Raw genomic sequence first — 25,102 nt, 5'->3', positions numbered from 1 at the left:
TCAATCGGTTCATAAATAAAAAAGTTATGTCAAATTAAAGAATCACGTCGAACATTCTATGATTATACCAATAATCTCCGCAACTATTTGACGGATTTGGTTGAAATTTGGTACAGATATAGTTTAGAACCTTAGAAAGGACATAGATATATTTTTATTTCAAAAATCAAAAAATAAAATAAAAATAAAAATAAAAATAAAAATAAAATAAAAATAAAATAAAAATAAAATAAAATAAAATAAAATAAAATAAAATAAAATAAAATAAAATAAAATAAAATAAAATAAAATAAAATAAAATAAAATAAAATAAAATAAAATAAAATAAAATAAAATAAAATAAAATAAAATAAAATAATATATATATATTCCGGACATACAGCGCCATCTATTGTTCAATTTCGTACTTATAGTACGGAATTGAACAATGTCGGGCTGTTCCTATACTCCGTAGATAGATGGCGTTGATCGCGCAATGGTGTAATTACAATTGTTCAGTTCATGTTATTGTTTTAATTCATTGGAAATTTGTTTTTACAAAATAGTAAAAAGCAATGAAAAATATAACATAATACAACTTTTAGTACAAAGAAAACGCTCTAACGGAGTATAGATAATTCTATGTCGATCGTTACACGACTTCGGTTCATGTTATTGTTTTAATTCATCGAAAAAAAGTTAACAAATAGTAAAAAGGTATGAAAAAAATTATATCAATATAATTAAACTTTTAGTACAAAGAAAATGCCCGAACGGAGTATAAATAAATAATCCAAGTTGTCTTTATCCTCGATAGATGGCGTTGGGATCGAAATAGATAGCGCTATGGTTTCGTTACATTCATTTGGTTGGGTATCGGCCGAGCGCTTCGGTACTATTGTAGAAAATGTGTATTATCAGTCGTATGATTAGGTATATTCTAAATTGGTTTCGTTGTATTTGTCATTAATAAGTTTATTTGTTGGGTTTTCCTGGTTTTCTGGTTAAACTTTTTAACGTAGGTTTAGTTTGATATCGATTATTAGTAGTTACTGTAGTTAGTTTTTTTAATAAAATTGTAAGTCTAATTTATAAATTAATTAGATTAGATTTAAGTCGTTTCTTTTAAATTATTTAGTTTAAGCTTGGTTATTATAGCATAAAGGATAGGTTCTAATATAATTTCTTTTTTAATTGTTATAAATTCGTAATTCGTAGCTTTCTTTAGTTTTGAGTTAGTTTTCATCTTAAGTTCGGAAAGATTATAATATTTCTTTAGTTAAAGTCCGTTTTTAAACTATTTTTTCAATGCCCTAAGTGAGTATACATCTATTAAAATCAAACGCAGAGCTCATTATGTTGATTTTTGAAGAGTTCCCTGGAATATCTTCCACATCTCATTTTTGAAAAGATCCCGCGAGATCGGGAACTCATCATCATCATCATCATCATCAGCCTATAGCTATGGGAACTATGTGGTTAAAACCAAAAATTTGCCGGATGTCACTATTCCACGCGAACGAAGTCGCGGGCAAAAGCTAGTTTCAAAATACAATTTCACACCATTATGTAACAATGGATCGACACAGTTTTGTAAATAACTATTGGTAATTTTATACATCTCACTATAGTTAATATACAAAACAGTAATGTTATGTTAAAAAAAAAAATACTTAAAAATAAGATAAATAAATAATTGATTATTTAAGCTCTATTTAAGATTCAGAAGAGTAATTTCCCGAAGAAGCAGCACAAGTAGGTAGGCAGATGTTGTTTTTACCTGCAAAGACATTATTGCATGTTACAAATATCATAACAATATCTCAATGTTTTACACCTGAATGTAGACTATTAGAGAATGCAAAATTGGCATCAAGTCTTCCATTGTTTAAATGTGCAAAAAGTTAATATTAAAATATGTATGTAGAGAGGATTACCTCAACAACTGTGTGGTGTGTTCCGCTGCAGCTCACTGTTGTTACTGGTGCTGGCTGCCGGAGTCTTTGCTGTCAGTCGCACGCAGCTCCAAGCTGGCTACGTTGAGTACCTAGTCAGTAAACATGACGAGTGAACACTGTTAGCTCGTTCTAAAATTAACATTTGGCTTAACAATAATAACATTGAGAGACGACGTTTAATAAGCTTTTATATAATTATCACGCCAATCTTTATTATGGTATTAGGTAAAGTTAAATAATGTATTAAACACACTTACGCGATCAAACCCTGGAAGCCTGGAGACGTTGCTATGACGGTATCGACTATCAGCCAGTGGCTGAGTAGTTTAGCAAAGGCCAATAAGAACGCAGGTACAACTTATTAGTTGATGCTAAACTTTCTCAGACAGTGCCCCATCGCTGCAGCCGCCACTATCTTGTCCGACTTGTTGTCACAAGGATGACTATAGTCCCTACATTTTAGATTTTTCATTCCTTTTCCGATTTTTTCGAAGACGGAGTGCTGTCTACTGCTCTAGCGCATTCAACAGCTCGAGCAGTCGGTGTATGCCTCGCAACCGCGAGCGGTCGACGGCACTAAGGCCGGCCGTACACGAACTGCTCGGACAGTTGGCTGCTGAGCTGCTGGCCTTAGCATAAAACAATAATATTGAGAGTCAACGTCCTTTTCATAAACGTTTACATAATTAACACGCCCATTTTTATTACAATGTAGGTAAATTAAAATAATGTAGTTAAACACACTTACGTGATCACACACCTGGAATGGCTGCCTGGAGAAGGTGCTATGACACTGGCTGAGAAGTTTAGCAAAGACTAATAAGAACGTAGGTACAAAATATTAGTCAATGCTAAACCTTCCCAGGCAGTGCCCTATAGCTGCAGCTCCCACTATCTTGTCCAACTTATTGTTACAAGAATGACTAGTCCCTACATTTAATGATTTTTTATTCCTTTTCCGATTTATCATGACTTCGGTACTAGAATAAAAAATAATTAAATTGTAAGACATGAAATGTCAACGCCGGTAGAGCAGATACGCACACATAATATTATTATAGGTACTTATAACACTTCTTTGTCGTGATCAATTTAATGGTCGTCTAATTATTTGTCACATGATTCAATACAGATTTTATATAACACATTCTATTTTATATGAAAGAGAAATTCTTTAATAAAATGCAGTTAAATGTTAGTCATCTTCTCCTTCTGCGCATCATGTGTTAATTACATCATAAACGAGTCAGTACAGTATATGGACAGAACATTACCTCGGGTGCTGATGCTGGCTGTTGGGGTCTTTGCTGTCAGTCGCATCCAGCTCCAAGCTGGCTCTATGTGGAGTACCTAGTCAGTAAACATGACGTGTGAACACTGTGTCATAAAGCGTAGTTGCTGGTCATGCTAAATCAATTACCTATTTTAGTTTAACCAAAAGATATTTTTTGCAATAACTAAACCGTTGCAATATTTGCTGTGTTACGAACTCATTCTAAAATTACCCATTAGCATAAAACAATAATATTGAGAGTCAACGTCCTTTTCATACACGTTTACATAATTATCACGCCTATTTTTACTATAATGTAGTTAAACACACTTACGTGATCACACACCTGGAATGGCTGCCTGGAGAAGGTGCTATGACACTGGCTGAGTAATTTAATATTGACCAATAAGAAAGTAGGTACTACTTATTGATTAATACTAAATTTTCTCAGACAGTATCCTGTCGCTGCCGTTGCCACTATCTTGTCCGACTTATTGTTACAAGGATGACTAGTCCCTACATTTTAGATTTTTCATTCCTTTTCCGATTTTTTATGACTTCGGATAGAGAATGAAAAAAATAAAATGTAAGACATAAACTGTTAAAGACGGAAGATCAGATACACACACATAATATTACTTACTATACTTATAACACTTCGTTTTCGTGACGAAATAACTATGTTTAATAATCTTCTAATTATATGTCACATGAATCAATTACCACATTCTATCTTATATGACACATTCTATCTTATATGACAGATAATTTCTTCAATGAAATGCAGTTAAAGGTTTCTCACCTATAGAATGATGCAGTCTCCTCCTTCTGCGAAGCAGTCATGCTCGCTAAGGAACAGATGGGTCGCGTGATGAGACGAACCTCCACTAGCCACAGCCATCGCGGGAGACACGTACGTCGGGGATCTTGGGCTCCGGCTCGAAACAGAAGTAGGCACGGGGTTGTTTTTAGTCAGTAAGAGTCTAACACTCCCTCTCGCCTCGCCTAAGGTGAGAGAAGTAATTGACGATTTTCACCCCTTAAAAAAGGTAAATTAAAATAATGTAATTAAACATACTTACACGATCAAAGTCACCTGGAGTGGCTGCCTGGAGACGTTGCTATGACACTGGCTGGGCAGTTTACCAAAGACATATAAGGACGTAGATACAACTTATTTGTCAATGCTAAACCTTCCCAGACAGTGCCCTCTCGCAGCTTGCCACTATCTTGTCCGACTTAATGCTTCAAGGATGATTAGTTCCTACATTTAATGTTTTTTCATTCCTTTTCCGATTTATAATGACTTCGGATCAGTAATAAAAAAAAAAAAACTAAATTGTAAGACATGAAATGTCAAAGACTGAAGAACAGATACACATAATATTATTATAGGTACTTATAACTAATGAAATATGTTTAATGGTCGTCTAATTATTTGTCACATGAATCAATGCAGATTTCATATAACACATTCTATCTTACATGAAAGAGAAATTCTTCAATGAAGTGCAGTTAAAGGTTACTCATCTATAGAATGATGCAGTGTCCTCCTTCTACGAAGCAGTCATGCTCGCTAAGGAAGAGATGGGTCGCGTGATGAGACGAACCTCCACTAGCCACAGCCATCGCGGGAGACACGTACGTCGGGGATCTTGGGCTCCGGCTCGAAACAGAAGTAGACACGGGGTTGTTTTTAGTCAGTAAGAGTCTGATATTTCCTCTCGCCTCTCTCAAGGCCGGAAAAGTCGTAGAATGATGTTCTTACCTTCAAAAATCCATATAATGAAGTGCAAGGTATAATAGTTACCTCTCCAAACAGCGAGTGGCATCGTGGTATTATCTGCAATGACAATATCATGTGTTAATTACATCGTAAACGAGTCAGTATAGTATATGGACAGAACATTACCTCTGGTGCTGGGGTTGGGGTCTTTGCTGTCTGTAGCACGCAGCTCCAAGTTGGCTATGTTGAGTACCTAGGCAGTAAACAAGAATTGTGAATACTGTGTCATAAACCGGGAGAACTATGAGTTCCTGGTCATGCTAAATCAATTACTTCAACAATTCAAAAGTTCTTTTTGCACAAGTCAATAAACATGAATCCATTAAGAAAACATTGTTTACTATCCTATTAAATACTTTTTATAATACTTAAATTAAAATTAGACTCATGTAGCCAACAAGTTGAAAATTAAATTTTATCAAGATATGTACATATTTAGTTACGTTCCAAACTATAGGCTTATCGTTATTTTACAAAATATATTTCAAAATGCCACATAAAGCCAGCTCTTCTTGTATTCTTCAAATTTTGTCATGATGTGCAGGACTCGGAGGTTGCAGATCCTTGAAGTCTGTAAAGTAACAACACCGTTGTAGATGTAGTTACTTTATGGACTTAAAGGATTCAGGTGCCGATCGATTTTATTTTTCAATCAGTTGATCCCGGAATACTTCAAGTCGGAGGAACTTTATGCAGCATTCTTCCATTTTCATGTTTTCAGTGTGTTTTGCTTAGCTAGATGAGACATAATGTTTGTTAGTCATTAAAAGAAAACACTACACACATTTGTTATAAAATTAGTAATGAATAGACAAATGATTTAATTACATTATTATTTATAGCACTATAGCCCTCTCGGAATACCCTCACCTCTCTGCGTCATTTATTTAGTTTAAGTCGGTTTAGACGCCGCGAGGCCGCAAAGGGCGGGGGGAGGGAAGTCGGAGAGCTGTCGACTGCTCTAGCGCAGTCAACGGCTCGAGCAGTCGGTATATGCCTTGCAACCGCACGCGAGCGGTCGACGGCACGATGGAATTTCATCATGCAGTTGACGGCTTGAAGAGCGGTCGCGACTGCTCGAGCAGTCGTGTGTACAGCAGCGAATGAATGGCTATAGTTAATCGCACAGTCGCGGCTTCAAGCAGTCGGTTATAACTGCTTGAAGCAGTCCGTGTATGGCTGCCCCAGTCGTCGCGAGAGTCACTCCGAGCGTCGGGGATCACGCGAAGACCTCCAGCCACCGTAAGTGCGGGTCTGCGGACGACGAGAAAGTGTAGCTTGCCGCCCGACCAGAACCAGACCCGTGCGTGAGGTGCGTCGCGTCCCGCACACGCCTCTAGGAGCCATCAGATTACCACAGATGGAACCCAGTAGGGTTGATGCCTGATCCGGAGCTGCGGACTACCTAACGGGTTTACCGGGGCTCCGGCTGGAAACGCAGGAGTAGGAACGGGGTGGTCTTTATTCAGTAAGAGTCTAACACCTCTCGCCTCGCCTAAGGTGAGAGAAGTAATTGGACGATTTTCACCCCTTAAAAAGGTAAATTAAAATAATGTAGTTAAACATACTTACACGATCAAAGTCACCTGGAGTGGCTGCCTGGAGACGTTGCTATGACACTGGCTGAGCAGTTTACCAAAGACATATAAGAACGTAGGTACAACTTACTGGTCAATGCTAAACCTTCCCAGACAGTGCCCTGTCGCAGCTTGCCTCTATCTTGTCCGACTTAATGCTTCAAGGATGATTAGATCCTACATTTAATGATTTTTCATTCCTTTTCCGATTTATAATGACTTCGGATCAGAAATAAAAAAAAACTAAATTGTAAGACATGAAATGTCAAAGACTGAAGAACAGATTCACATAATATTATTATAGGTACTTATAACTTATTAAATATGTTTAATGGTCGTCTAATTATTTGTCACATGAATCAATGCAGATTTTATATAAAACATTCTATCTTACATGAAAGAGAAATTCTTCAATGAAATGCAGTTAAAGGTTACTCATCTATAGAATGATGCAGTCTCCTCCTTCTGCGAAGCAGTCAGTAAGCAGAAGAGTCAGTAAGAGTCTGATATTTCCTCTCGCCTCTCTCAAGGCCGGAAGAGTCATTGAATGATATTCTTCAAAAATCCATATAATGTAGTACAAGGTAAAATAGTTACCTCTCCAAACAGCGACTTGCATCGTGGTATTATCTGTAATGACAATATTATGCGTTAATTGCATCGTAAACAAGATCTTACTTTATATGGACATAACATTACCCCTGGTGCTGGTGTTGGCTGCTTGGGTCTTTGCTGTCAGTCGCATCCAGCTCCAAGTTGGCTCTATGTGGAGTACCGAGTCAGTAAACATGACGTGTGAGTACTGTGTCATAAAGCGTAGTTGCTGGTCATGCTAAATCAATTACCTATTTTAGCAAAAGATATTTTTTGCAATAACCAAACCGTTGCAATATTTGCTGTGCTACGAACTCATTCTAAAATTACCCATTAGCATAAAACAATGATATTGAGAGTCAACGTCCTTTTCATAAACGTTTACATAATTAACACGCCCATTTTTATTACAATGTAGGTAAATTAAAATAATGTAGTTAAACACACTTACGTGGTCACACACCTGGAATGGCTGCCTGCAGAAGGTGCTATGACACTGGCTGAGTAATTTAATATTGACCAATAAAAAAGTAGGTACTACTTATTGATTAATTCTAAATTTTCTCAGACAGTATCCTGTCGCTGCCGTTGCCACTATCTTGTCCGACTTATTGTTACAAGATGTTAGATGGCTAGTCCCTACATTTTAGGTTTTTCATTCTTTAGAGAAAGAAAAACCTAATAAGTAGGGCCTAGTAATGGGTCGCGTGATGAGACGAACCTCCACTAGCCACAGCGATCGCGGGAGACACGTACGTCGGGGATCTTGGGCTCCGGCTCGAAAAAGAAGTAGGCACGGGGTTGTTTTTAGTCAGTAAGAGTCTGATATTTCCTCTCGCCTCTGTCAAGGCCGGAAAAGTCGTAGAATGATGTTCTTACCTTCAAAAATCCATATAATGAAGTGCAAGGTATAATAGTTACCTCTCCAAACAGCGAGTGGCATCGTGGTATTATCTGCAATGACAATATCATGTGTTAATTACATCGTAAACGAGTCAGTATAGTATATGGACAGAACCTTACCTCTGGTGCTGGGGTTGGGGTCTTTGCTGTCTGTAGCACGCAGCTCCAAGTTGGCTATGTTGAGTACCTAGGCAGTAAACAAGAATTGTGAATACTGTGTCATAAACCGGGAGAACTATGAGTTCCTGGTCATGCTAAATCAATTACTTCAACAATTCAAAAGTTCTTTTTGCACAAGTCAATAAACATGAATCCATTAAGAAAACATTGTTTACTATCCTATTAAATACTTTTTATAATACTTCAATTAAAATTAGACTCATGTAGCCAACAAGTTGAAAATTAAATTTTATCAAGATATGTACATATTTAGTTACGTTCCAAACTATAGGCTTATCGTTATATTACAAAATATATTTCAAAATGCCACTTAAAGCCAGCTCTTCTTTAATCTTCAAATTTTGTCATGATGTGCAGGACTCGGAGGTTGCAGATCCTCGAAGTCTGTAAAGTAACAACACCGTTGTAGATGTAGTTACTTTATGGACTTAAAGGATTTAGGTGCCGATAGATTTTATTTTTCAATCAGTTGATCCCCGAATACTTCAAGTCGGAGGAACTTTATGCAGCATTCTTCCATTTTCATGTTTTCAGTGTGTTTTGCTTAGCTAGATGAGACATAATGTTTGTTAGTCATTAAAAGAAAACACTACACACATTTGTTATAAAATTAGTAATGAATAGACAAATGATTTAATTACATTATTATTTATAGCACTATAGCCCTCTCCGAATACCCTTACCTCTCTGCATCATTTATTTAGTTTAAGTCGCTATACAAATCAACTTATATACATATATCTAACTAACTAATAATATTAAATTATATTATTCACATAATATGTATTAACGAGCATATTGTCACACACCAAGGTCATTAATAATTATTTGCTGAAATTTGAAGTTGCAGTTTCTTCGTAGCTTTAGTTCTACAAACTAGGACCACACGGTTACCAGTTGATTATATATTCAACAACTCGATAACTGCGTGTTCTCAGTCGGAAGAGCTATCGCCGGCTATCTTCCATTCCCGAAATTCCATCAAAAGTGTGTGACACTATCAGTGTGGGGGTAGTACAAAGGCACCAGCAGATATATGCCACGAGAAGTGAAAGTTACAGTATGGCCTAGCATAGTTCAGTGTAGAGCTGATGGTGTAAGAACACTGTGGTTATGTTCAATACACAGTCCTCTGGTGAAAGTACAACGCCATAGCACCGTGGATCGAAATAACCAAAACAGCGTTTTATGCACAAACGTAACGAATATATACATATACAATTCTAATGCACAAACGTAACGAATATATACATATAGGTACAATTCTAATGACACAAAATTGTCTGCGTCTTGCGTTATTCAAAGTTATGCTTGTAACGTATCTGGCAGAATGGAGGTGTGGTAAGTACAGAGGGCTCAGTACGAGTTTCTTTTACTTTTAACGAGACCGAAACGAGAGCCTGTTGGGCGCTTTGATTGGCCGCACCTATGGGAATAACAACCAGTAAATGAAACATGTTTATTAGTATATTTTTTGGAAAGTGTTTATAAAAGTAAACCACTCACCGTATTTATATGTGGTGTGGCGTACGGCTGATACTGATACTGGCTTAGTATTCGGTATAAGAAGTCTAGGATTGGTAACTTCTAAATCCTCATGTCCCGTCAAAGCCGTCGGAGTTGTCACCACCGTTGTGCAATGCGTTCCATAATAAGACTGATTACTGTCAGAGAGTAAGTGCAGGTACTGAAGTAACGTCCTCTCTGTCCTAGAGAAAATACAAAACATTTTAATGTTGGTCCACATTTTTGTTAGTAACAGAATAGAGATAAATACACTTACAGTATTTGTTGTGGTCTGACGTCCTGTGTTGTTGGTTTGTTTTGGAACCAAGAAGATCAGTTGGTTTCATTTTAGGTATAACAATTCAGTTCAGACATAAGATGAGCATCCTTCTTCATACTTTTCGTCAAAGTCATCTTGTTAATGTATCTTGCGCAAAGTGAATACAAGTTCTATTGTCATTTTTTTCTGTCAGCTCATATGAGGAATAAGTTAAGGGGCACATGAATTACAGTAGCTATTTACCAATTTAGATATCTAGCTAGCTGTTGATGTTGCAATGACACAGGCTTGGCATTCGGTACATGGCGATCTAGGATATGGAAACTCTAGATCTACCTGAGCCGAATTTGCCAAGACTGGGTCTAATCGCTGGTGCTCTCATCAGTCTTTCTAGGTTTCCACATGCCACATGTCACCACAGAGTCGTCGTTTTTCTGACGAAAAGTGAGTGTAGGTCCTGGAGTTCTATCTTCTCTGGATGACGCACTACTGACGTTGCAATGACACTGGCTTTACATTCGGGCATAGAAGGTTTAGGAATTGGAAACGCTAATCCCCCTCTATTTCCGAATTTATGAAGCCAGTGTCTTATCGCTGGAATCATGATATTACAGAAAAATAAGTTTAAGTAATATTACAAGATTTACTACAAGAATACAAAGGTGGATAAAATTAATAACGACCAAACCACATTATAGAAGGAATACAAATATTTTTAAAACCACGTCACGTGCCAATCAAATAAAAAAGCCAAGTAGAAGTAGAAATTGACAGAAAGTTGAGATGCAGTCGTTAGTCCTTGCCAGGGTTTCTTTTTCTTGGGGGCCGTTTTGCCAAGATTGGGTCTGATGGCTGGTGTTCTCACTTATAATACGTTGCCACTTGCCACCGGTTTGCTGACGGAAAGTGAGTGTAGGTCCTGCAGTTACTTCTTCTCTGGATGAGTACTGATGTTGCAATGACACTGGCTTTACATTCGGGCATAGAAGGTTTAGGAATTGGAAACGCTAATCCCCCTCTATTTCCGAATTTATGAAGCCAGTGTCTTATCGTTGGACTCATGATTCATGATATTACAGAAAAAGAAATTAAAGCAGTATTACAAGAATTACTACAAGAACACTAATAACTTTTTACAGAAAAAGGGTTTGAAATTTATAACGACAAAGCCACATTACAAGAAGCAACAGTATTAATATTTTTAAAAACACGTAACGTGCCAATCAAATAAAAAAGCCAAGTAGAAGTAGAAATTGACAGAAAGTTGAGATGCAGTCGTTAGTCCTTGCCAGGGTTTCTTTTTCTTGGGGGCCGTTTTGCCAAGATTGGGTCTGATGGCTGGTGTTCTCACTAATAATACGTTGCAACTTGCTACCGGTTTGCTGATGGAATAAGTGTAGGTCCTGCAGTTACTTCTTCTCTGGATGAGTACTGATGTTGCAATGACACTGGCTTTACATTCGGGCATAGAAGGTTTAGGAATTGGAAACGCTAATCCCCCCCTATTTCCGAATTTATGAAGCCAGTGTCTAATCGCTGGAATCATGATATTATATAAAAAGAATTTAAAGCAGTATTACAAGATTTACTACAAGAATACAAAGAATATTACAGAAAAATATTTTTAAGTAATATTACAAGATTTACTACAAGAATACAAAGGTGGATAAAATTAATAACGACCAAACCACATTATAGAAGGAATACAAATATTTTTAAAACCACGTCACGTGCCAATCAAATAAAAAAGCCAAGTAGAAGTAGAAATTGACAGAAAGTTGAGATGCAGTCGTTAGTCCTTGCTAGCGTTCCTCTTTCTTTTCTTTTGTATGATTGAAAAGAAATATCTTCGTATATATTTAAAGTCTATTTTTACTACATTATAAAACAGTATTCGGTACATGAAGATGTAGGATATGATCTAGATCTACATGAGCCGAATTTGCCAAGTCTGGGTCTGATGGCTGGTGTTCTCACTAATAATACGTTGCAACTTGCCACCGGTTTGCTGATGGAAAATGAGTGTAGGTCCTGCAGTTACTTCTTCTCTGGATGAGTACTGATGTTGCAATGACACTGGCTTTACATTCGGGCATAGAAGGTTTAGGAATTGGAAACGCTAATCCCCCTCTATTTCCGCATTTATGAAGCCAGTGTCTTATCGCTGGACTCATGATTCATGATATTACAGAAAAAGAAATTAAAGCAGTAATACAAGATTTATTAAAAGAATACACAGATAATTACAGAAAAATAAGTTTAAGTAATATTACAAGATTTACTACAAGAATATTACAAGATTTACTACAAGAATACAAAGAATATTACAGAAAAATATTTTTAAGTAATATTACAAGATTTACTACAAGAATACAAATATATTTTTACAGAAAAATAAATTGAAGTAATATTACAAGATTTACTACAATAATACGAAGAATATTTACAGAAAAAGTGGGTAACTACCAAGCTACATTCAAATTAAAAGAGAAAACAGTATCAATATTTTTAAAACCACGTCTCGTGCCAATCACAATCTTCTTGTTGCCTTTTGCCACCATTTTGTTGAAACGGAAAATGATTGTTGGTCGTCTAGTTATTTCTTCTCTGTTGGCATTTATAGCGAATACCAAACTGCATGGTGTACTACTGATGTTGCAATGACGCTGGCTTTGCATTCGCGCAAAGTAGGTTTAGGATAGGTAACACCTAAACCTACTGGGCCCGAATTGATCAAGCCAGTGTCTGATCGTAGGAGTTATGAAAATGGCTTGGTATTCGGTTCAGAATGATCTAGGATATGTAAATTCTAGACTTACATGAGCGGAATTTGTCAAGACCGGGTCTGATTGCTGGTGTTCTCATCACAGTCTTCTAGTATGTGGTCACTTGCCAATGTTTTGTTCATGGTAAGTAAGTGTCGGTCCTTCAGCAAGAGTCACCACCACCGTCTTGTATTGTAATAAGTTACGTAATAACACCAATTACGTATACGTTGTGAGTGCCGGTGTAGAAATGACTTGTCCTCTGTCAGCCCCCTCTGGTCCATCTTCAAGTGATGACTGTGCAGCCAGCCTGGTAATGGCCGGGGGTTTCATGTGGTGACGAAAACATACATGAAATCCCTGGTCACTTACAGGCCAACTACAGTTCTAGGCGGCTTCTCGGAACTTTCAATAATTTATTTATATTTTACAGTTTACATCAACAATATAAGTATAATTAAATAATTTAATATAAGTACATTCAATCTAAGTTCTAAATTAAGTGCATTTTGAGTTATGACTCAACATTTTGTTTTAAAAAACGTTACTCCACTCTACGATTTTCTCCCCGGTCGTGGGTGCCTTTACAAACATTCAACTCCCCATACACTTGAAACCCAAACCTGAAATAACAATTTTTGGATTACACAAAAAGATGCTCCGTGCGGGAATCGAACCCACTACACGTTACGTGGCAATTACTCTCCATCTATTTCATGAGAATCATAATTGGGTGGTATACAATAGAAGGTATAGCTCAGCTTCTTATAAATATATGAGAATTCGTACAATACAGTATTACTATTTAAAATCTACCTTGTTAAAATGTGAAAATATAAAATCTTAAAATAGTATAACTAATAAAGTTTTTAAGCACAGATTAAACACTCACAGAGTTGTTGGAAGCTTACTGATTGTAGTAGGTTCACAAAATTAGCTCGCGACACATTTTCCTTTAGCGAATACTAGGAATACTTCGGTGAAGAGGTATTTTCTCGGAAAATTTAAGGAATAAACGACCTGCGCTTGGCTTAAATACAAGTTACTCGGTTCTTAACAACATTTGTTACAATAGTACACCAGACAAAACCGAATAATCTTCTTAGAGTAGGAAGTATACTCAATACAAAAATGCCCTTTTTAAAATAAAAAAAACATCCTACTGTGTTCCTACCCTGGATTGAAAATAAAAGTACTCGTAGGCATTACACAGGAAATTTTATCAGAAAATGTTGAATGAGTTGTGTTGATATTTACTTGGAAAAATATTTTAAAACGTGAATGGGAATCGCTCGAGTTCCGCTCTTGCACAGATCTAGCGACGGGTATATTTAAAGTGTCACCGTCTAACGCGGTGAAATGGATTTCCTCTCTGCCATCTCCACGGAGACAGATAAAGGAGGCACTATATCTGAAGCTGGTTGCTGTTAGAGTTTATTTTTTATTCTTTTATGTCAAAGCTAGAAAGTTAGCTTTTTTGCTGTATGGAAACAATCGTTTTTTGTCTGGTGGTCTGGTTTCAAGTTTTCAAGTTTAGCCTAAACTTGAAGCTACTAAAGTAAAGTTTTCATGAATAAACGGTTTTCTTATGAGAATATATTATGATAAGCTACTAGTTTTAAGGCATACCGGGTCTCATAACATGACCAGCGTGGGTGAGGCGGTGACGTCACACAGTCAACTCTTTTAGTGGGGCTTTTCTCAACTGATTTACGTTAATACACCGTTAATTCCAATCAATTAATATCTCACGACACACTAAAATTTCACTTGAATGAAGTAACTACAGTTCACGTTCAAACGGGCCAGCCCTCATCCTCATCTCCAATTTAGTCATGTGTTTCTAATGGCAGGAGGTTGGCAATCCTCGAGAACAAAGCGGGCGAATAACCGATGGACCACAGTCTACACTATTATCGTTACCAAATCATGCGAGCGTAAGCTGCGGAGACTGAACGGACGCGTCAATTTGATATTCACAAAGGCCGTATTAGGCTTTGGGTAAATCTAACGTCTGTGGTCTGTGGACAGCGGTGCTGGTCTCCAATAACTAGACTACTAATTTGTTTATGTCTATATATTTTAATAAGAATTATGTAGTCTGTTAGAAAGGTGTTAACAAAACATATACCTAATAAATCAATAAAAATAGCTTTATTTTGGGCTTATACTAAGCCGGACTGGCTATAATACCTTGGTTTTATACCTACTAGTTTTCTGTTGTCCGTTCTTTGTCGTTGGTACTCAGTTATTCTGACCAATTTTTTTTTCGAGTAGTACGAGTATATGGAAATACTAAGGGATCGATAAGATTCCTAAATAGAAGTACTTTACTATCCAACAGCATGCTAAATACCAAAAACAGCAAAAGTTTGTAAAATTACTTTCGAAAATAAAAAAAATAGGGAAATACGATGCGTAAATTTTACAAACATGTTGTCATTTGAATATCTTCAAACTGATTAGTAATTAATATCGACCTTATACTCAAGGGATGGTTAAATCTTAACAAGACGTCGATGATAATATTTATAATAGTTATATCTTATCAGTGTCAAAATTTATCAAATTGCGTTTACTTTTTTAACTCTCATCGATTTTAGAAAAATGTGTAATAAAATTGCTAGAGGAATAAACAAATAAAAGTATTAACTTACAGTAATAACTTTTACAACATTATATTCCATAAAAATGTAAGTATTATTCTAAAATCATTAAGGTTTACGTTTAGAGTAATACACATTTTAAAAGAACAAAATGAATAAAAAAGTTTATATCGCCATTGTTCCTGTGTTGAAGTTCTTCGTTGGTGGTATTTTGTAGTTCATACCATTTTGTGACATGGGGGGTTGCCAAAATAATACTCCAACCTTGTGGCGAACCCTACATGCCCTGAAATAGTAGAACAGGATTCTGCATCAGCATCTTCTATACGACCGGGTGACAGGTCTTCTCATGTAGTTACAGTTATACAATTTTCTTCTACTACATCAAGATTGCTACTAAACTAGTTACGAAAGAAAAACATTTACCTTTTTGAAAAATGTTCAGAAAAAAACCGAAAGCATTCAAAGAAACTGGAAATCTTCGTTACTTTTTAAACTGCCTTTACCATATTTTATTAATCATAGCTGATAACCTAAATAACATTACAAAAAGTTAGTGCATCTAATTGAGATTTGTAATGGTATGCTCTAAGAGAAACACATATGTTCGAGGACGTTATCTAAATATGAACTACGACTAAATTGCCCTTTTAGAATTTAATCACGTTGACTATGTAATGAATATGTAAATATTTTTTTATGTAGTTATAGGAATACCTTATCTTTTTTATATGTTAATATTCTATTAAATGTGGATTGTTTTAAAATTAAGATATAATTTTAGAACAATACATATTTTAAAAGAAACCCTAACCCTAGCCTAACCGGCAGAAATTCGCCACAGGCAAGAATCTCTCCACAACTGACTTTCCCTAAATTATTACAAAACTTTTGGCATCATATTTGCCAAGAGTTTGATAACAGATATAAGGAGGTCAGGCCTCTTGCGTGGAGATCATTGCCTGCGCCCAGGGTGCACCAAGCCAGCAACTGCAGTTTCCTCCGAACTTGTCCGCAAGGAACCAGCAGCTGCAGCATACGAGGAGGTTTTCTGCGAGCACCCCACAGAGTGCCTACATTTGCGAGCTTTTCAATTAGAGATTTAACTATATTACACTTAAGATTCAAAATTCATATCAACATAGAATTGAAGTAACCGTTGCTCCTCTTTAGATCTAGTACAAAAAAATAATTGTATATACTCGCGACACTCTGTTCAGAGGAGCAACGTGAAATAAAGTGATTCGACAAAATAAAAACTAAAAACAAACAAAAGGTAAAAACTAAAGTATAAAATAACTATTATTAGTACTGATAGGTGAAAAGTCGGAGCCACAAGTTCTAAACAAAATTATTCATTAAAATCTAAATAGATATCTAATATTAAGTCATTTACAGTTTTGTGACCATTAAGTTATATTTTTTTTACTTGAAAAACATATTTATGTATAGGAATAAATCACGAAAGACAATTTGCACCTTTAAAAAAAATGAACATCTATTTGTTCCTTCAAGCTTCCTTGTGCGAACTGCTAGGGAGTGGAACTCGTTGCCGGAGTCTGTGTTTCCTGATGGGTATAACTTGGGTGTCTTCAAGGCCCGAGTGAATAGGTTGCTTATGGGCAGACGTGCTCCACCGTAGGCCGTATCATCACTTACCATCAGGTGAGATAGCGGCCAAACGTCGACCCATTAAATGTAAAAAAAAAAAAAAGTTATTCACGTAGTTAGTTGACCGGCGACCGTTGAAGCGTCCCAATCGCATGATACCTGTAGAAAGGAGCTCTATATGCACGTGTAACCAATAAAGTCTCGGTTCTACAGGGTTCACGCGACTGAGACAAAACACCATCCGATGGACCACCACGCGAGGCTCTTCTCTGTAACGTATGAAAATAAAGACAATTGTAATATTAATGTCGTTATATACGGTATACCAAATTTCATAAATATGTAATACATATACAATTACATACACAATACATTACATACACAAAATGTTTATATGTACTTATAATATAAAATTAATAAAAAAAAACTTTATTTATTCAGTATTAAAGTTAAAGGGAGTTGAGTTTTTCGAAATCATAAAATAATGTAAAAATCGAGCTTTAATATAAAAGTTTGGTCTACTACAAAATTGTATAGAATTTTGGACAATTTCAGATATACATCAGATATACATTGCAATAAATAAACAAATTATTATGATTTGGTTTGTCGAAAAATGAGACTATCAGATTTTGTAAAAGAAGGTAGTAAGTTTTGGTTGGCATAATTACTACACAGCAAAATTTCACATCAAATTGATAATTTGCATATAAAGTACAAATAAAATCAATTCACACATTTATGATACTTAGTTACTTGGCGATTCCGTTGTTGCCCAATCGTGTGATATCACGCAAAAGTTAAGCTTTATTAGATTATGAAAATTACTAATAAAGGCTCGGCTTCTACAGGATACCAACACTTCAGGCTCTTCCCTGTACCTGATACTGTGAGAGAAAATATTATTTAAGACACCATCTAACAACTAACTAAAAATCACAGTTTAATCACTTAAATTAATGGAGAAAAGCTCTACTAGTTTCGAGTCACAGAGGGATTCTTTATCATGAGCAGCGTGCGCGACGTCGCCGCGTCTGTGCATGCTGCTGCTGTGCACGTGACTAAACTGTGATTTTTAGCAATGTTTTATAATTATAAATATACATAAAAATTATTTGTTCTGTTTCCATGTTGACCGGCGAACTCGTTGAGTATACCCAATCATGTCGTAATATAGGCACAGTATTTTATAATGCAACATATAAAATTCTGTCCTACACTCCCACACGAATGAGCAATCATCATTCGCTGCAGGTGCATACAGTCCAAACTCTTTCCTGTAAAGGAGTACATATAAAACATGACTCATTAATATATATTGGCGACACTCTTGACTCTATTGAGGCAAGTCACCATGTGGCATTCAGTTTAAACTCTCCTGCCAACACAATTTCTGAGTAATAAATAATATCACTAGACGTATATTGGAAGCATATTACGCCGTCGCCACATGCTACAGAACAACCATGTCATAATTTATAAAAATATAACCTCACTATTTACTTAACTCATATCAAATTGGAAGAGGAATAAATAGCACATATAATAAGAATTAAAATTATAATCGTTGATCGGCGCCTCCGTTGAGTTTTCCCAATCGTATGCATCCCTTTAGGCTATACTTTTATGTTTGTATAATCAATAAAAGGATGGCCCGTCAGGGTAGCACACAAATGAGCGATATCTCCATGTGATGGACAGCCACTAGAGAGTCTTCCGTGTGACGCATAAAAATACAAAACAGAATAACTACATTATAAATTTCATAACTAAGACATTTCATAAATATGTTATAAAATTCACAAAAACATTAGGTACAAATAAACAATCACACATTTTATAATAAATCTTATCAATATGCACACTACAATTAATCACAACTATTATATAACTACAAAAATACTTACGAATTAACATATTTGTTACTAGTGTTGGGAAGATTACGTTTCTCAGCACGTTAAATAATATCGAGTAAGATCCGTAGAGTGTTTAATATATTTCATCAAGTGAAACCTACAGCATAGAACAGTTGTGTTTTGAAGTATCATGTACAGCTTAGAGCAGTTTTACAATTACAGCAAGGCGATAGAAGCTTCGTGTCTCGTGCGTGATGCTGTAAGTGGTAACAATATAACAAATGTGTGTCCATTCTCTGCAGCCATGTATGTCTTGACAGGCTAACGCGTAGGAACCGGCGGTGTCCTCTTCGATGTGCAGTCTCAAACGAGATCACCTGTAGTGCACGAGCTTTTGAATTATTTCGACACAAATAGCTCGAGACTACAGGCTATCCGCGGATGAGATGACACGTAGGCAGCATGGACGTCCTCTCGCCCCTGTTTTGAATCATTAGCTTACCTAAAAAATAAAATGTTTCTTAGCTTAAAATTAATGCGAGTCTCATACAATCTTTCAACCCTTATTTCATCTCTTATTGAGTAAAATTCATTAAGTATTTACTTTCAAAATGTCGATTTTCCTACACATATATTTATCATCCCTCAAGGGTGATTTGTTTTCACGCCATTTTGTTATCAGGCCATTCATTCTGCAACTTGTCCCACGTTACTGTTTGGGTGGGATTTTAAACTTTATAATTGTTTGGTACAGTCAGTTAGACAAGATAATATTAATAATATTTTATAGTTAAGTATCTTTAGTTTTGTTTTGTTGAAAGATTGTTCAATAAAATACTAACGAGTTCTACTTTACGAAGTATGAAGTAACAAATATACATATTTCAAAAGGTCATTAGCATCATAAAATAATCTGTACGGATCTTGAGCTGGCCTTAATTTTTTTATTAGTATAGATTTTACACTTCCTATTTTGCTACTGATTGTACCTTTCTCAATTAGAAAATAACGTGAGACGAGTTGCAGAATAAAAATAATAAATATATATTTTGGTTTTCTGCAAGTCGTCCCAAATGGGCCGTTGGCATGCGGGGCGAGTTAATGAATCACTACAAATTGGAAGAAGAATAAATAGCACATATTATAATAAGAATTAAAATTATAATCGTTGATCGGCGACTCCGTTGAGTTTTCTCAATCGTATGAATCCCCATAAGCTGGACTTTTATGTTTGTATAAGCAATAAAAGTTGAGACTTACGGGGTCCCACACGGATGAGGGAAATCGCCAAGTGATGGACAGCAACTCGAGGGTCTTCCGTGTGCCGCATAAGACGAGACGGGACGAGTTGATGAATCACCCCATTTCTCGGAAATAAATTGAGAATAATATTAAATAAAAATTTGCGACTGTCTGTTGCTGTCTTGTTTGGCTAATTTGAAGCGTCTTTCTTTTTCTCTGCAGTCATGTATGTCTTGACAGGCTAACGCGTAGGAACCGGCGGTGTTCTCTTCGATGCGCATTCTCAAACGTGATTACCTGTAGGGCACGAGCTTTTGAATTATTTCGACACAAATAGCTCGAGACTACAGGCTATCCGCGGATGAGATGACACGTAGGGGGCACGGATGTCCTCTCGCTCCTGAAATAATTATATTAATAAACTATTCAAAGTACATATTATTAGTAAAATTACTGAAACGAAATATTTATTTCAGGATTTTTATAGCATTGAATCAATAGCTTACCTATGAAATAAAATGTTTCTTAGCTCAAAAGGAATACAAGTCGCGTACAAACTTTCATCCCTTATTTCATCTCTTATTGAGTAAAATTTATATATACTTACTTACAAAATGACGATTTTCCTACACGTATATTATCATGCCTTAAGGGTGATTTGTTTTCACGCCATTTAATTATCAGAATAGCAAGATCACATAATTTTGTTTATACCTTAAAAAGTATCACGCAGCAATTATTTCATTGAAAATAACATATTATAGTAGTTACTGGGTTAGTATTAAAATTATCTGAATTTGTTGTTGAATATAATAAATAGCTTCAGCAATTACAAACAAATCTATCTTTGATTTTATTCTTTCTAATAATTTAAGTACTTCATCTGTACTAGACTGGATAAAAATAGAAGCCATGGCATTTAAAGTATACTTAAATGCATAATATACCTATTTCGTAGGTGTCCAGATAACATGACCGATGAAGTAAATACAATATTCTGATGTTGACGTTAACTCCAGTTCTTATTTATTACATATTCAATTTAAATTAAAAAGCAACAGGCAATAACACACTAGTTTACTAAATGTTCAGTACGTGTCGTAGGCTAAAATGTTTACATACATGTCATATCTACACATTTCTCGGAAATAAATTGAGATTGATATTAAATAAAAATGTGCGACTGCTGTGCTGCTGTCTTGTTTGGCTAATTTGAAGGCATTTTCGGCCAGTTTTTGGAGGCCCGTCGCATTAGTTCAATAGTGAAGCACCAGTAGAAATGATCTTTGTATCAATAGTTTCAAAGCACGGAGCTGCCTGTACTCACGAATGAGCACAATTACAGTAAGACGATAGAAGATCCGTGTCTCGTGCGTGATGCTGTAAGTGGTAACAATATAACAAATGTGTGTCCATTCTCTGCAGCCATGTATGTCTTGACAGGCTAACGCGTAGGAACCGGCGGTGTCCTCTTCGATGCGCAGTCTCAAACGTGATTACCTGTAGATGCACGAGCTTTTGAATTATTTCGACACAAATAGCTCGAGACTACAGGCTATACGCGAATGAGATGACACGTAGGGAGATGGCTGCTCTCACGCTTCTGAAATAATAAAAAACATAAACGATACACGTTTGAGGATCTACAATAAACTAGTGGTCGCCTAGTGGTCGAAATTCGACCATATACGATTTAATTTACAATACCTTAACCTTAACATACGTTCAAGGATAATTTTTATTTAACGAATTGCTATTCGTTTTGCAAAATTCAAATTAATATATTCCGGCGCATCATGAATAACCAAACCTCCTTCAATGAGAAACCTCTTTTCATATGAGACGTGAGAATATCATCGCAATGTCTGTCAATTTTGACGTTTTGTCAAATACGATACTTATGCATGGTAATGTGTATAATGTTTTATTTATTGATTTAATGCACTTTATAAGCATTATTTTTGAAAAATATTAGCGTTCTGGACTTCTCCTTTTTATGCTCCTACGTCCGCGCAATTTTCGTAAAAAGGGGTCGAAAGTTTTTGCATCACGTATTAATATATAGATTGCCGGCCACCCAACTGTAGTCTGCCCATTTATTTTTGGAGTCGTGGATGGAGTGTGCTACTTAGGATGTTTGGTGAATAAATAAAAAAAACCGCAAGTTTCGTATGCTACGCCTCTAGTTTTAGCTCAAGTTTTTACAATAATATTTATTATTATTTACACAATGCATTTATTCACTGGCGGTTATTGAGGTGACATTAATCATTGTGTCAATGTCTTAATATATTATGTCAGATGTCACTCGTTTTACGCAGGTTTCATTTTGTAGAAAAAAAAATGTTAGCAATAATTAATTCGAATTGATAGGGTATAATAAATATTTAGATTTTGATGTCAAATTATAATTTCACTTAATATTTTTGAAATATCTGTGTATTTTGATTTTGAAAATAATAAATCATTTGTCATGGAATATGTACATAAATGGTTAAGATTGATGATAACAAATCATCCACTGGTAAAAACCAACACAATAAAATACGGAAATCCTTTTGTTTAATAATGCGTCTGCCGCAGTGCTCCGGCGCAGTACATTACAGTTCTGGCCATTTAGAAATAGATCAAGTGCCAAATGATACAAATCTACATAGTGACCCTTGTCTATTTCAAATGGACGAACTATTCGGCAGCAACAGGTCGCATTCCAAAGTTGTCTTCTCAGTTGTGTAAGTACATTAATTTCTCGCGAGAATTATTTTTTTTTGTCTTTTAAGAGCCATAATTAATGAAAAGACATAAAAATAAGTCTCGTGAGATATTAAATTAATTACGGACCACGGCTATATTATGTAAATCTGTAACAAAGTACAAACAGTTATCAGACAGAAGCAGTATAAGTTCAATATTAGTTCATGGGATGTACTTCATTTTTCTACAGACGCAGACGTCCTCTTCGGTGCGTGTACTCAAACATGTACTACCTGTATAAAGAGACTTTTGGAGGTACTATACAAAAGCCCGGATGTACAGGGTAGGCATGGATGAGTTGAAGATGATGATGATGATGATGTCAAATGAGGAACTCACTCTTTCTTCTGTATATAAGATTTTGGCGACTGTTTACTGAGACTGCTTGTTAACTTCGTTTTTTTACTAAACTGAACTTATTTGATCATGAAAGGGTGTTCACAAAGTACAATATTAATGAATAAATCTCACATGGGTAAGAAGGCATAGCTCCTTTTTTATGAAATAGAGAGACCAACGAGCTTTCCAATCGCCTAATGGCTACCAATTGAATCTAAAACTCATAATAAACTAAGATACCTCCAAGAATTCCCGTTAAACGGGTGGATAGGGCAGGAAATGATCATGTTTGTGACATTGAATAGTGAGTTTTGGGTATTGTTCGAAATATAAGGATCTACAATAAATAACAGGCCACCTTACTGTATCCTGTTCATTTATGCTTCGGTTCAATGTTTAATTTTGAGATCATCACTTTCAGTCTAGTTCACATCGATTATAGAATGTTCATGAATAATCGAAAATGTAAATGGTTATGATCAGTGATGAACATCATATATAACCGAGAAAGTTTATGGCCCACGAAAAAAAAGAACACAACAAAACATGGAAAGCAAAGTTGTCTTCTCAGTTGTATTCATTAATTTCTTTTGAGGATTATTTATGTCATTCAAGAAACAATGAAATGACATTAAAATAATTCTCATGAGACATTAATTACGAGTTAACTTATATAACTCCGTGACGAAGTAAAAATAAATATTAAATAGGGACCAAAAACATGATTAAATAACGTTACAGTAAAAGATAATTATAAGTTCATGGGATGTACTTCATTTTTCTACAGCCGCCGACGTCCTCTTCAGTGCGTGTACTCAAACGTGTACTACCTGTATAAAGAGACTTTTGGTGGTATACTCTACAAAAGCCCGGATGTACAGGGTAGACACGGATGAGCAGAAGATGAACTCACTCCTGCTCCTGTAATAAAGATTGTGGCGATTGATTAGTACCAGGCTGCTACTACATAAATGTTTATTTATCTGTATAACTTATAGAGTTAAACTGTAAGATTATGCATGTTTTTTACTAATAAATAAATTAAATCGTAACCGACCACCAGTGAAAACAATAACAAGAGAAAAATAAAAATAATATCCTTACTAGTATTTTGTTTTGTCTACATATATCGCCATAGTGCTCCGGCGCAGTACATTACAGTTCTGGCCATTTAGAAATAGATCAAGTGCCAAATGATACAAATCTACATAGTGACCCTTGTCTATTTCAAATGGACGAACTATTCGGCAGCAACAGGTCGCATTCAGTTGCAAGTTGTCTTCTCAGTTGTATACATTAACTTCTTCCAGGATTTATTTTTAATATCTTTTAATATACAGGTAATAAAAAGAAGTAAAAATAAGTCCCGAGAGACATTAAATTAATTACGGGTTACGGTTAACTTATGTAACTCTGTAACAAAGTACACACAGTTATCAGACAGATATAAAACATCATTAATTTAGTATAAGAGAGTATAAGTAGATTAGTATAGTATAATTCATGGGATGTACTTCTATGTGCTACAGACGACGCCGACGTCCTCTTCGGTGCGTGTACTCAAACGTGTCCTACCCGTGCATAGTGACTTTTGGTGGTACTCTACAAAAGCCCGGATGTACAGGGTAGACACGGATAAGCTGTGATATTGAATCATTTTTGCTCCTGTAATCATTACATTAATACCTAAATGGTTATTATCATAATTTTCATAAATTGTATAAAATTAAAAAGGAGCTAAAGTTTGCCCTGCTAACCTAAATTTAGGTATAAAAAATATGGCCAGTATGTAACGCTAATGTTTTTATTTTCTGCAATTAAAACGTATATATGTGACATACGCATGTTTTGGCAAGCAAAAAAGATAATACCGAAACTCCTGGACAGGGTAGA

General features: G+C 35.7%; 1 protein-coding gene and 1 long non-coding RNA gene across 17 annotated transcripts in view; one reads left to right on the top strand and one right to left on the bottom strand.

Annotated features, from left to right (window-relative positions):
- Positions 1–25,102, top strand: part of LOC118263888 (coiled-coil domain-containing protein AGAP005037) — a 355,131-nt gene that overhangs the window by 32,878 nt on the left and 297,151 nt on the right. The window lies entirely within an intron of this gene.
- LOC126912406 (uncharacterized) lies at positions 1,528–3,205 on the bottom strand. Its single transcript, XR_007707109.1, has 3 exons — positions 2,698–3,205; positions 1,917–2,205; positions 1,528–1,759 (listed from the first exon to the last, which is right to left on the bottom strand). It is a non-coding gene; the product is annotated as an uncharacterized LOC126912406 (long non-coding RNA).

Source organism: Spodoptera frugiperda, chromosome 25 (assembly GCF_023101765.2).
Source record: "Spodoptera frugiperda isolate SF20-4 chromosome 25, AGI-APGP_CSIRO_Sfru_2.0, whole genome shotgun sequence".
NCBI lineage: Eukaryota > Metazoa > Arthropoda > Insecta > Lepidoptera > Noctuidae > Spodoptera > Spodoptera frugiperda.
Note: the sequence above shows the minus strand (reverse complement) of the source record. Positions and strands in the feature narration are given on the sequence as shown.